The sequence below is a fragment of the Crocodylus porosus genome, unplaced genomic scaffold (assembly GCF_001723895.1).
Source record: "Crocodylus porosus isolate Cpor-Errol unplaced genomic scaffold, CroPor_comp1, whole genome shotgun sequence".
Lineage (NCBI taxonomy): Eukaryota > Metazoa > Chordata > Crocodylia > Crocodylidae > Crocodylus > Crocodylus porosus.
In genome coordinates, this window is record NW_017728886.1 from 241,967,424 (window position 1) to 241,978,968 (window position 11,545).

The 11,545-nt window shown below is 43.6% G+C and overlaps 1 long non-coding RNA gene across 1 annotated transcript in view; it reads left to right on the forward strand.

Annotated features, from left to right (window-relative positions):
• The first annotated feature begins 5,774 nt into the window (after positions 1 to 5,774).
• LOC109305604 overlaps positions 5,775 to 11,545 on the forward strand; it is a 15,938-nt gene continuing 10,167 nt past the window's right edge. The window contains exons 1-2 of the long non-coding RNA XR_002099651.1: positions 5,775 to 5,851; positions 6,188 to 6,195. This is a non-coding gene — a long non-coding RNA (uncharacterized LOC109305604). The remainder of the gene's footprint in view (positions 5,852 to 6,187; positions 6,196 to 11,545) is intronic.

Consider the following 11,545-nt stretch of genomic DNA (forward strand, 5'->3'; position numbering starts at 1 on the left):
TTTATACCTTATATTTTGTAATTGAAATGTTGTATTGTGATGTTGTATTGTGTTGATGCTGCTGAAATTGTTTTATTGTGATGGGCAAATAGTGTTATTTAGGGTTTTTATCTTGGTTATTGGTTAATGTTCACTGTATAAATATATGTATATGATATTTAGTTTTATATTTATGTATATTATAACTCAATGAATTGTATATAGTTAAGAACTTTGGGCTTGAGCTAACTCTGTAGAGGAAAGAGGGATCTGCTTGAAATTCTGGCATATCTCTCACAGAACCCCCTCCTGCCTACCCATCCCGTCCAGTTGAGCATAGGGCATACCCTTGGGTGTACTCAGGTCACACCCAGATACCAAATGACTGGGCCCCAGAAGCTCCTGAGGGCACGTAACCCTGAACTGCTCACCAGGGCAGGTTTTTATATTGCTGGGGCCAGCACAGGGCAGGATTTTATACTGCTGGGATTAGCACCGGTGCTGGCCCCAGCCTCTAGCTCCCCCCCCCAGCTAGAGATCTGGGAGGATCTGGGCAGGGTTATTTTGCCCCAAGTGGCACAAATTGACCCACATCAAAATGCATGTTCAGGCATGGGCAGTTAGGCAAAAATCCCTGGCACAAATTTGTGCTGCTGCTATTTGAGCTGCTGCAAGTGCACATGCCTGTATGTGTAGATGTGCCCGAAGGGGCCTCCTGGGCCATTGAGTTTAATCCCTTGCATTTGCAGGCAGTCATTATCCCAAGGAATCTCCAAAATTGATACCCCAAAGCCTGGAACACAACTCTAAAGCGTAACATCTGAAACAGTAAGAACACCCTGTAACAGGCCACAGTTAATATTAGAGGACATGAGAGCATTACAAATGTCCTGCCACAGCATCAACAGGAAAGTTATCATAAGATCCTAGGGAAAAGAGCAAAGGCTAAAATCCCTTCAATTGTTGCCAGCATTGCGTACAGGGAATGTTTCCTGTTGACCCCAAATTTGATATGACTCTGAGTGGAAAAGCAAAGACCCTCTCCTAAAAACTGAGTTTCCTAAAAACTGGCAGGAGCATCATTACAGCCCAATCAAATTGTATGTTAAACTGACTTAAATCCCTGTGTGGATTAAGTTGAGTTTATATAGGTTTAATTTGAAACAATTTATTACTTATTTAGGCTAAACCAAAGGTAAAATAATCTGACTGGACAGGGTTTGTGTCAGATTAAATACATTGATTTACCAACTGGTGTAAATTCAACTGGTGTATCTTTCTAGACACATCCTAAATTTGTAAGATCTGACAGGTAAACTGACTGTTGCAGTATGATTACCAGAGAGTAAAGAGTTCTGGTGTTTTATATAGGACTCCAAAGAAATGGGGGCGAATTTCAAAACTTGTCAGAGTGAAAGGTTAAGTTCACAAGGAGTCTTCAGACACGAGGTTTGAGAATTCGGGGAATATGGAAGGCATAAGATGTTAGTATGAAAGAGAAACAGACTTCTCTTCACGTGCATAAGACTTCCAAGCCAGATAAGATAAAAACGTACTTACAAAGTGGAGACAGTAGATTATGGGGTATAAGAGTTTTGGATTTGGAGCAGTGACAAAAAGAGAAGGTAGCAAATTACTCAAGCTGCTTCCTTCTATCTGCATGAAGGCAATTATGTCAAGTGCTTTATACTGCTACCTTATTTCTCCTTGTAATGAATGTGTATGTTTTAGCTAGGCATTTTAAATTAAAAGAATTCGCTTCACCATTTTTAAACACTGTATTTTTTTTGCTTATGAATATAATACCAGCTGTTAAGATAAATGAGTCTGTGAGCAGTCCTGCATCTGCATTGCAATGATAATGCAGTCCCCAAATCATTTGCCAAGCTCTGCTGCTACCATTGTACAGTACAAGCAACTTAAAATAATTGTTTTCTCTTTTAACACCATTTTCAAGTGCTTAAGCTACTGAGAACCTGTTTAAACTTCAAAAACTGAGTAACTTTTCCAGCAAGTAGCCAGATTAAACTTTATTTTAAGCTACAGTCTAAATGTTGTTACATAGTTATGTAAAATTTAACCCCTTGGAAATTACTTATGTTTCTCTTCGAATCCCAGGGTGGGAAAGAAGACCATGTCATGACTTAAGGAGTAAGAAATAGATGTCTTTTTTTTAGAGCCCAGGTGGGATATTTTAAAAACTAATTGATCAGACTAAGGGAGGGGTGGCAGAGCTTCTCTGGAATGCAGCTTTCTCATTTATGTTGTGGGTATTTCATACTTCATAGTCTCAAATGGGAGGAAAAGTTTGGTGTGGTGCTTGTAGTGGAAGCATCAACATTCCTAAGTACCCTGAAAAAGTGGGAAAAGTTGTATTTTAAAAAGATCAGTTGTAGCAGAGAAATTGAAATAGATTAGGTACTATGACTAGAAACTGTGCTCTTTCTGGGTCCTGAGCCTCTAATTAGATGTGTATAGATCCTCGTCTTCTGAGGAGTCTCCATGGACTTCAATGAAGCTCTTGCATGCATTTGTTTTTAGGATAAACAGTTTAGTTTCTAACTCTCACAGGGAGGTACAGTTCTCTTGAAACTTTTGAAGAGCAGAGTGTTATTTTTTTATTCTTCATGAAACAGTAGTTGGTGACACTTCCATTTGTCTTACTTTTTATTGCTTCAAATGTTTACAACTTAAATAGCATAAATGAAAAGGGTAAAAATAACAGAAGGAAGATTTTTGCCTATGGTATTTTTAGGTTGTTAGTGTTTCACAGTCTTCCAATGTTAAAGAAATGTCTGAACAGGTTGCAATTAAAAATTTGAAACTTTTAGTTGGATTGGACATGCTTTTTCACAATTTAGGGGGACAAATGTTGGAATTAGATTCCCCTTTTTTATTTGTAGGAAATGGAAAATCGATATTCATCCTCTAATAGTGCTGGTTGATCACTGAAACTGTCACATGTTTCTACTTACAGATGTAAAGGGTAAAGAGGGCTAGGAGGGGAGAAAACAGGTAATGGCAGCAGAACAATGCTGAATGGCTGGGCAGAAGGCTATAAAAAGGGAAAAGGACAGGAAATAAATGTATGACGGCAGAGGCATGCATAGGCAGTTTTGTATCCTAGGGTAGTATTCCTGTATCGTGCAGTGGCTGCAGCTGGGCTGCTCTTGGTGGTGTGGCAGCTGAGGAGAGCAGTGGTTGCTATTTTTGCATCTCTCCCCAAATCAGGACCCAGATCTGGTGCCCTAAGAGTCCCCCTTTAGTTATGTTAGTGTTTGGGGGAAGGAGAGGAAAAGCTTAACTGAAAAGAAACATGCTAGAAGAGAAGGGAACTTATAATATAAAAGAGGAAGGGAAAAATGAGACAGACAATATTTTTGCTGTAGTTGTTAAGCACTTTAAGACTACAAAGCAGAGAGCCTATCTGGCAAGAATTACTATCCTCCTTAACCACATTGTGGTTGCCCGTCTTTGCTGCTTAAAGAGGCAGTAACTGGGTACGTCTGTTGCCCTGAGGAATCAGGCCAATGCTCAGGATCTCAATATTGCACTGTTAGACAGGAGGGTGTGGTGTACAATTGCACATGAACACATAAAAATCAATTAAACACACACTCACTAGGTGCATACACCCCTATTGGGCATACACACTCACACTACCAGCTCAGGCACATACACTATACATCCCAAACATTAGCCACAGATCACTAATTTGTATATCATAAACATAATGCCATACACACACACTCACACTAGCAATTCAGATACACACACATTCAAAATAATTAGTCTAGGTTCATGCACACTACACACACCAAATTTAGACAGAATCAGTTACCAGTTACCAACACCTGCACATTCAATACATGTATGCGGATTACTAATTCATATACCACACACACGCACACAATATCTATATCTATCTATATATATGTGTGTGTGTATTCATTAATTTACACACATACCACTCACCTATACATACAAACAAGTGAGTTCCTAAGTTGGGTATTGTGATATGCATGTGTGTATGTGCTTGGTGTACTTGGGATCATAGAATCATAGAAGTAGGATCGGAAGGGACCTTGTAGATCTTCAAGTCTGACCTCCCGCCTGGGCGGGAGAAAAACTGGACTCAAATGAGTCCAGCCAGGTAGGCATCAAGCCTCTTCTTAAAACCCCCCAGGGTAGGAGCCAGCACCACTTCCCTTGGAAGCTGGTTCCAGCTCCTAGCCGCCCTGTGAAGTAGTTCTTACGGATGTCTAATCTAAACCTACTTGCCAATAATTTGTGTCCATTATTCCTTGTTATGCCAGGGGGTGCTACGGGAAACAGTGTCTCCCTCAAACCCTTCTGGTCCCCCTCCAGGGATACCTGGAGAAGGGTTAAGGTAAGAAAGTAGAAGTGTAGGGGGTTAAAGTTACCAGGACTGGGATTAGAACTGGTAGACTACAGGGGCCTGGGCTGAAGAACTGAGGCTCGGGGGGTAGCTTTAGGTTAATTGATTTTAATTGATTAAAAGACAATGCCCAAAGCCTGCAGAACAGGGAAGCATGCCTTTGGGACTGGAGCCAGAGCTATGGGGGAGCTGAAAAGGTAGATGGGGAGAGGAGAGAAAATGGGACTAAGGGAAAGTGTGGGTGCTAAAGAGGGGTTCTGGATGTGGGGAGCTAGAGGATGGCTCTGGGGCAGCTAGAGAAGTTGCAGAGAGCAGCAGTAGGTGCTGGGAGCTGGAGAGAACTGCAGGGCAGCTAATAGGAGCTGGGAAGCTGGGATTCAGAAAAACATGACCCAACTTGGGGTTGCAAATGACAGTGGTTTTATTGAACAGGGGAGATGATGACACAATGCCAAATTGGTTCCCTTGCACATATGCATGCACACAGTGGCAGCAGGGGTTAGAGAGGCTTGGTGCAGGGGCTGAAGTCCAGAAGGAGAGAGAGAGAAAGAAAGTCCAAATTGTAGGGGGATGTATGCAGGTAATATCTACCTATCCACACTGGAAAGCGGTCCTTGTCCAGTAGATGTTGTTCAGAGGGGGTCGCCGGCAGGGCCTCTGGGGTGGATAGGTGACATGAAGCTGGTCTGGTCCTGATGAAAATGGTGTTCCCACTGGGTCTGTCTTCACCGCCCCTTTTTATAGGGGCAGACCATGTGTAACCCTAGTGACAGAAGGCATGCCCAGGCAAGGGTCAGCTCCTGGCATACTGAGCATGTGTGCTCCATGCAGGGATGTGCAGTTTCAGGTGTCTGTAGTGGTGGGGTACAATGATAGCGTTGCTGATTCTGCAGAGTCTTTTGTTTTTCAAATGCTGGTCTTGTCTCTGTTCCTGGGTGAGGTCCATAGTTCCTGGATGAATCAATGTGAGGTGATAGCTCAGTTGTTACAGGCCATTCAGTAGAGGCCTTCTACCATTGTATCTCAATCATAATCATTCTCATTCATCTGGGAGCCAATTTACATGGGAGGGGTACAATGAGTCATATTGTTGCATCATGGGATGCCCAGGCAGAGGACAGAAGCTGGAGGCTTGACATATAAAATGGAAACTTGACATTACTTTGGTTTACTTACGAACACAGGCCTAAACCATATAATATGCATATGAAACAACAAAAATCAATAGAGAAATGACAACAATACAATATACAACAGTAAAAATTAATACAAACCTAATAATTATAAAACAATGGACATCCAAAACCAAAAACTTGCCACCAAAAATAAAAATGCTTAAAGCTTATCGTAATTTTGAGCTCACTTATACTTACCTATAGGGAATAGAGAGGGAAAGAAAAGTCAGAAATGGGTGGGGAAGGGGAAGGAATGCATTTTGAGATTAAAAAAGACAAACTGAGGGTTTTGCTACATGTCTACACTTGCTTTTAATTAGGGGTGTGTGAAAGAGGCCCTATTTGATTCGGATTCAAATTTGGATTCAGCCCAAATCAGGGACAATGATTCCATTAGTTAATTTGGATCACTGTCCCTGATTCAATTCAGCTGAATCCAAATCTAAAGATTTGATACTGATTCAGAGAATCAGTAATTTGGCCACAGACGCAGTTTTAAATGTTTTTTCTATATATCTTGAGGTACCAGGCATGGCTCATGAATTCTGTGATGCTAAGGCAGATGGAGCATCCCACAGGAGCATGAGTGGGGACCCCTGCATGCTTGGTGGCAAACTCGGAAGTGGACTGCAAGTACTTCTGGTCCCCTTCTGCTTCTAGATCCACTGGGGGCAAGCAGGGGAACCCCCTATGCCCCCCCAGCTCAGCAGTCAGTCGCAGGGGAACACTGGGTGCCCCCCCAGACCCAGGAGGTACCAGTTGCAGAGCCAGGGAGGCACAGGGGTGGGGCCCAGAACACTCGCTGGCAGACCCAGAATTGGATCGGAAATGCTTCTGATCCAGTTCCGGATCTGCTGCCAAGCACACTGGGGAACCACCCTGCCCCCCCCATGCTCCTGTGGGACAATCCATCTGCCCAAGCATTGCAGCATTCACAAACTGCTTGGTACCTTGAGGTATGTAGAAAAATATTTAAAGCTGTGTCTGTATCTGAATTGCGAAATCTTTCTGAATCTCTCTGAATCATTTCGGGGGGTTCTGATTCAATTTGAAAAGATTAAAGGGTCTCCTGATTCAATTCGGACTCAGAGATTTGGCCACCAAATTGGGACGAATCTCTGCTGAATCAAATCAGTGACCAAAGCTTTGCACAGAGCTACTGTTAACACACTGAAAGCTTCCTGCACCATAAAATACTTTCTCTGGCAGCACGTCTACATGTGTTTGGTCATTGGAAGCAAATTTGCTCCTGATGGCAGCAGTTCAGTGCAGAGCTACTCCTGCCCTGCTCTGCTCCCATATGACAGCCAGGGGGAGCTCTAGGCTCCCCCAGGTGCTAGCCCTGACTAACAGGGGGCATCAGGGTAAGGCCTGGGCTCTGGGGGATGGGAAGAGCTGTCCTGCCTTTGAGGCAGCTGCCTCCCATCCTGCATCCCCACCCCAAGGCAGCTGCCTGGTGCACAATACCCACTCTGAGATTACAGCAGAGGCTAGGACATCATCCCCTGCCTTGACAGCAGGTGGCTGCTGAACCACCACTCTGAGCTTGGAGCATAACTGGGACAACATCCCCTGCCCTAGCAGCAGGCAGAACTGGGGCAGGGGATGATGTTGCTTTAGTCTGGGTGCTCATGCCCTTCCTTTTTCACTGCTCCCAGCATACTGGAATCAGAGTGCATAGCAGTTTAAAATTTAACTTCCACAACAAGTGATGACAGAAAGAGAGCACACAACCAAAGAAAAATCCCCATCCCTTCGTCTCCTCCCTGCCTCATCCCCTCTTTCTGACTGAGCTGCTGGAGGTGTGGTGAGTGGGAAAAATCTGGCTGCTGCTGGGCTGGGGCTCTAGAGGTGGCTGCTGCTGCTGCTTTGATGGGTTTTATACTGGCTTGCCATGCAGTCACCTGGAGGTGATGGACAAGCCTGAGGAGGAGGAGAAGGAAAAGCAGGAGGACAAGTGCTGCAGTGATGCTTCCATCCTAGGAAAAATGTTTGAAAAAATTGTTAAGGAGGCCATCAGTCACAAGCTTGTAACTCACTGGGTATTAAGAAACAGCCAGCACAGTTTTGTGGAGGGTAGATCATGCCTTACAAACCTGGTGTCCTTTTTATGACCAGGTAACTAACCAGCTGGACAAGGGACATGGGGTAGACATAATTTACCTGGACTTTAGTAAGGCCTAATTTTCTTAATTAACCTATGGTGAGGTGCGTGGACAGCTGGCTTAGAGGCTGGTCTTAGAGAGTTGTAATTGATGGGATGGCCTCGTCCTGTAGGGTTGTCTCCAGTGGTGTCCCACAGGGACCAATGCTCGGACCCATGCTTTTTAACATATTTATTAATGACTTGGATGAAGGGGTGGAACACTCTATGATTAAGTTCACTGATGATACCAAGCTGTGGGGAAACGCGGGCACACCAGAGGATAGTGTAAGGATGCAGGATGACCTAGAGAGAGTGTTTTTATGGGCTGATCAGAATCAGATGGGGTTCAACAGGGAAAAGTGCCAGGTCATTCATCTGGGTAGGAAGAACCTTCGCCATAGCTATAGGATAGGCAGAAGCCCACTGGGTGACAGTTGAATGGGATCTGGGGGTCACAATTGAACAGAGGATGAACATGAGTCAACAGTGCAATGATCCACCAGCAGGGCAAATAGAACTCTGGTGTGCATCAGCTGATGTGGTGCCAGCAGATCCAGAGAGGTGCTTCTCCTTCTGTACTCAGTATTGGTGAGGCTGCAACTGGAGTACTGTGTCCAGTTTTGGGCACCATACTTCAAGAAGGACATGAATAAGCTTGAGAGGGTGCAGAGAAGGACTACCTGCATGATTAGGGGCCTGGAGGATAGGCCCTATGAGGAGAGGCTCCAGGAACTGGGCTTGTTCAGTCTGAGCAAGAGGAGGTTGCGAGGTGACTTGATAGCCACCCACAAGTATATTGGGGGGGCACCAAGATCTGGGGAAGCAACTCTTCAGGAAGGCAGCCCTTGAGAAGACGAGGACCAATGGTCACAAACTAACTGAAGGAAGATTTAGAATGCACATAAGGAAGAATTTCTTCTCTGTAAAAGTAACCAGAACCTGGAACACACTCCTGGCAGAGGTGGTGTAGTACCCATCCTTGGAGATGTTCAAAAGGAGGCTGGATATGCACCACATTGAGCTAATTTGAGCTCAATAACTTCCTGCCTATGGCAGGGGGCTGCACTTGATGATCTTCCAGGTCCCTCCTGGTCCATTGAGTCTATGATTTTATGATGCTGGTGGCTGTATGATATAGCACGGAGTGCCCTGGTGAGCCTCCAATATCCAGCAGCTTATTTGAATAATAAACTTACAATTAAGTATGAGACTGCTCATCCTGGCTCCACTCCCACAAATGCCCTTAGGCCAGGAGAGCCTGGGATGCTAGGGGTGGCCAGTGGAAGGATATACCATCCCTGGCTCCAATGGAGCAGGGGCCTGACAATGTCCCAGACACCACTCTGAGATCAGAGTTGGGGGCCAGCAACAGGCATCTGCTGGGGCGGGGGATAATGTCCCAGCCGTGGCTCTGATCAACTGATTGGAGCTGGGGCTGAGAAGCAGGCAGATGCCCAGGGGATGGAACATTTTTCCCACCCCCTGCTTCTTGAGCTGAGAGCAACTTGCTTCTAGTCAGCTGTCTATGCGTGTGCTACTGTGTAGTAGCTACTGCATGGTAAATCTATTACCTGTATTTATAGGTAGTAGAAAATGGCATATTAGTCTATTTTACTGCACAATAGCTGCTGTTCATGGTTACATAGTGTTGCTTTACTCCACAGTAGATTAATCTACTCATGTAGATGCATCTGCTGTGGAGTAAAGGTCACTGGTTTTAATTCCAATGAGGGACTTGGTGGTAAGAAGATCAGCCACGCTCCCCTTCCTCCTTTCCGTAGAACAGGTCCAGTGAGTGCTGACAGCCCCCTGGTCCTTAGTATAAAAATTCTGTGCCACTACAATATTTGGATTCATAATGTGATTCTTTTTTGTTAGCTGATTTTTTTCACTGGTGTGAATAAAGGGAAGTCTCACTGCAACTGGTGACAGATCAGGATTGAGGAATATATTTTTTTCAATATTCACTGGAACAGTTGAGTGCCCTAACCACAAGGCTGCAGAATCATGGTTCCTCTTTCTTGCCAAAGAATATATAATTATTCAAAAAACCTAAACAAACCCAAAACAAACTGTAATATCTTCACCTAGAGAAAACAAAAGAATCCTGTTCCTTCCCCTCCTCCATACTCCAAGCTACAGTTTTTCTGGAAAAAAACAATCACATCTTCCTCAATGAAACTACAATTGTTCTATTTTTTCCCCAAAAAGGTTGAATATTTGTGGAGTTTGTTGCTAATTTTACCAGCACTGAGACAATTAATTTTTCTCCCTTCGTGGTTTAGAATTGTTCCTTTCCATATGTTTTCTAATGCTTTTCCTAACCTGTTTCACAGAAACTACCCAAATGAAGTGGAGCTGACAGAATGAAACTCCTTCCAAAATGATTTAACCCTTTTTTACCTTAATTAACTCCTGGAAGAATGAGATTGGGATATTACAGAATGTATTATTTGATTTGGGCAAAACCTGAGCTGAACAAATAAATGATCTACATTTTTAAGTTATTTGAGTCTGCTATATATTAATGTGAGGTATTGAGTTTTATCTTGATAGACTATATTAAAGATGCCTGGTAACTATAGTTGAGCTCACAATACTTAGCAGCTACTTAACTTTTTCCCCTTGACCTTCTTTCTTGGATGATGAAATGATGCTAACAATTAATAAGGGCACAAACAGATAAACAAGTTATGACGAGATGAAGGTGAGATTTACTATGCATCAGGCATTGTAACTACCCCTGTGGACATTGTTTCCCTCTGGTAAATGAAAGCTATATTATGCCTCTTTAATTAAGAGCTAAGCGATTGAGAATTAACTTCTATTTACCCTTGGGCCAGAACTGTCTGTATACATGTTACCAAAGAGCAGCTAATATTCAGTAAAGCCACACCCTCATTTGCCTCACCATAATATTTCTGTGTGTCAGTTCTTCTATTCTCTGAACAGTTTATATAGTAGCATAATTAGGGGTTAGCAATCAAGGCACCAACTCAGTAGGGGCACTAGAATTGCACCCCAACCCCACAGGATTGGCACCCTGACAGTAGAAACAGCCTTATGGCATTGCTCTTAAAAACAGCTAGGGCAGGCAGACTGCCCTGCTGCTGTGGCTGTGGCTGTGACTGTGCCAGTGACTGTGGGACTGGTTTTTAGTCCCTGGCACAGGCAAGACTCCTGTGCCCCAGCTCTACACTCAAAACCTCCATCCCTCCGCTGATCAGCACCTCCCCCTGCCCCCTTCCTCCATTCTCCCCCAGGGTTTGCCCAGAGCACAAACCTTACTCGTTATGCCTCTGAGCTTAAGGGTAAAATGTTCTTCTCCCTCATACCAGTGTAGTCAATGAGTAGCTCCCTGAGAGACCTCTTTCCTGAAATAAAGCAAAATATTATACTGTGTACACATATCTCCAAAGCCAAAATGGAGATTTCTGTCCCCTTAAATCAAAGAGGTCCTGATTTCCATCAATAATAGATAGCAGTAGTATTGTGCTTGGAAATACACATCAAGCTACAGAGTATTTTGATATATATGTGTGCTTTGACCTACCTTCTGGGAATCTTGTCAATTTTGAAAAGTTCTTCAGCAATAGACTATGGGATGCTAAAGATTAAAGTCAAATCATATTTCCAGAAGAAATGAACTTTGCACTAGGGTGGCTTATTTATATACATACCTTCTGGTGGAATATATATCAAACCAAGTTCCTTAAGTGAAACATTTATCATTTTTTTAAAGTATAGTTTAATTATGAATATGAGCCTGCAATGCGATGCTGCGGCTAGTAAAGCGACCAAAATGCTGGCGTGCATCCATAGATGCTTCTCGAGCAAATCCCGGGA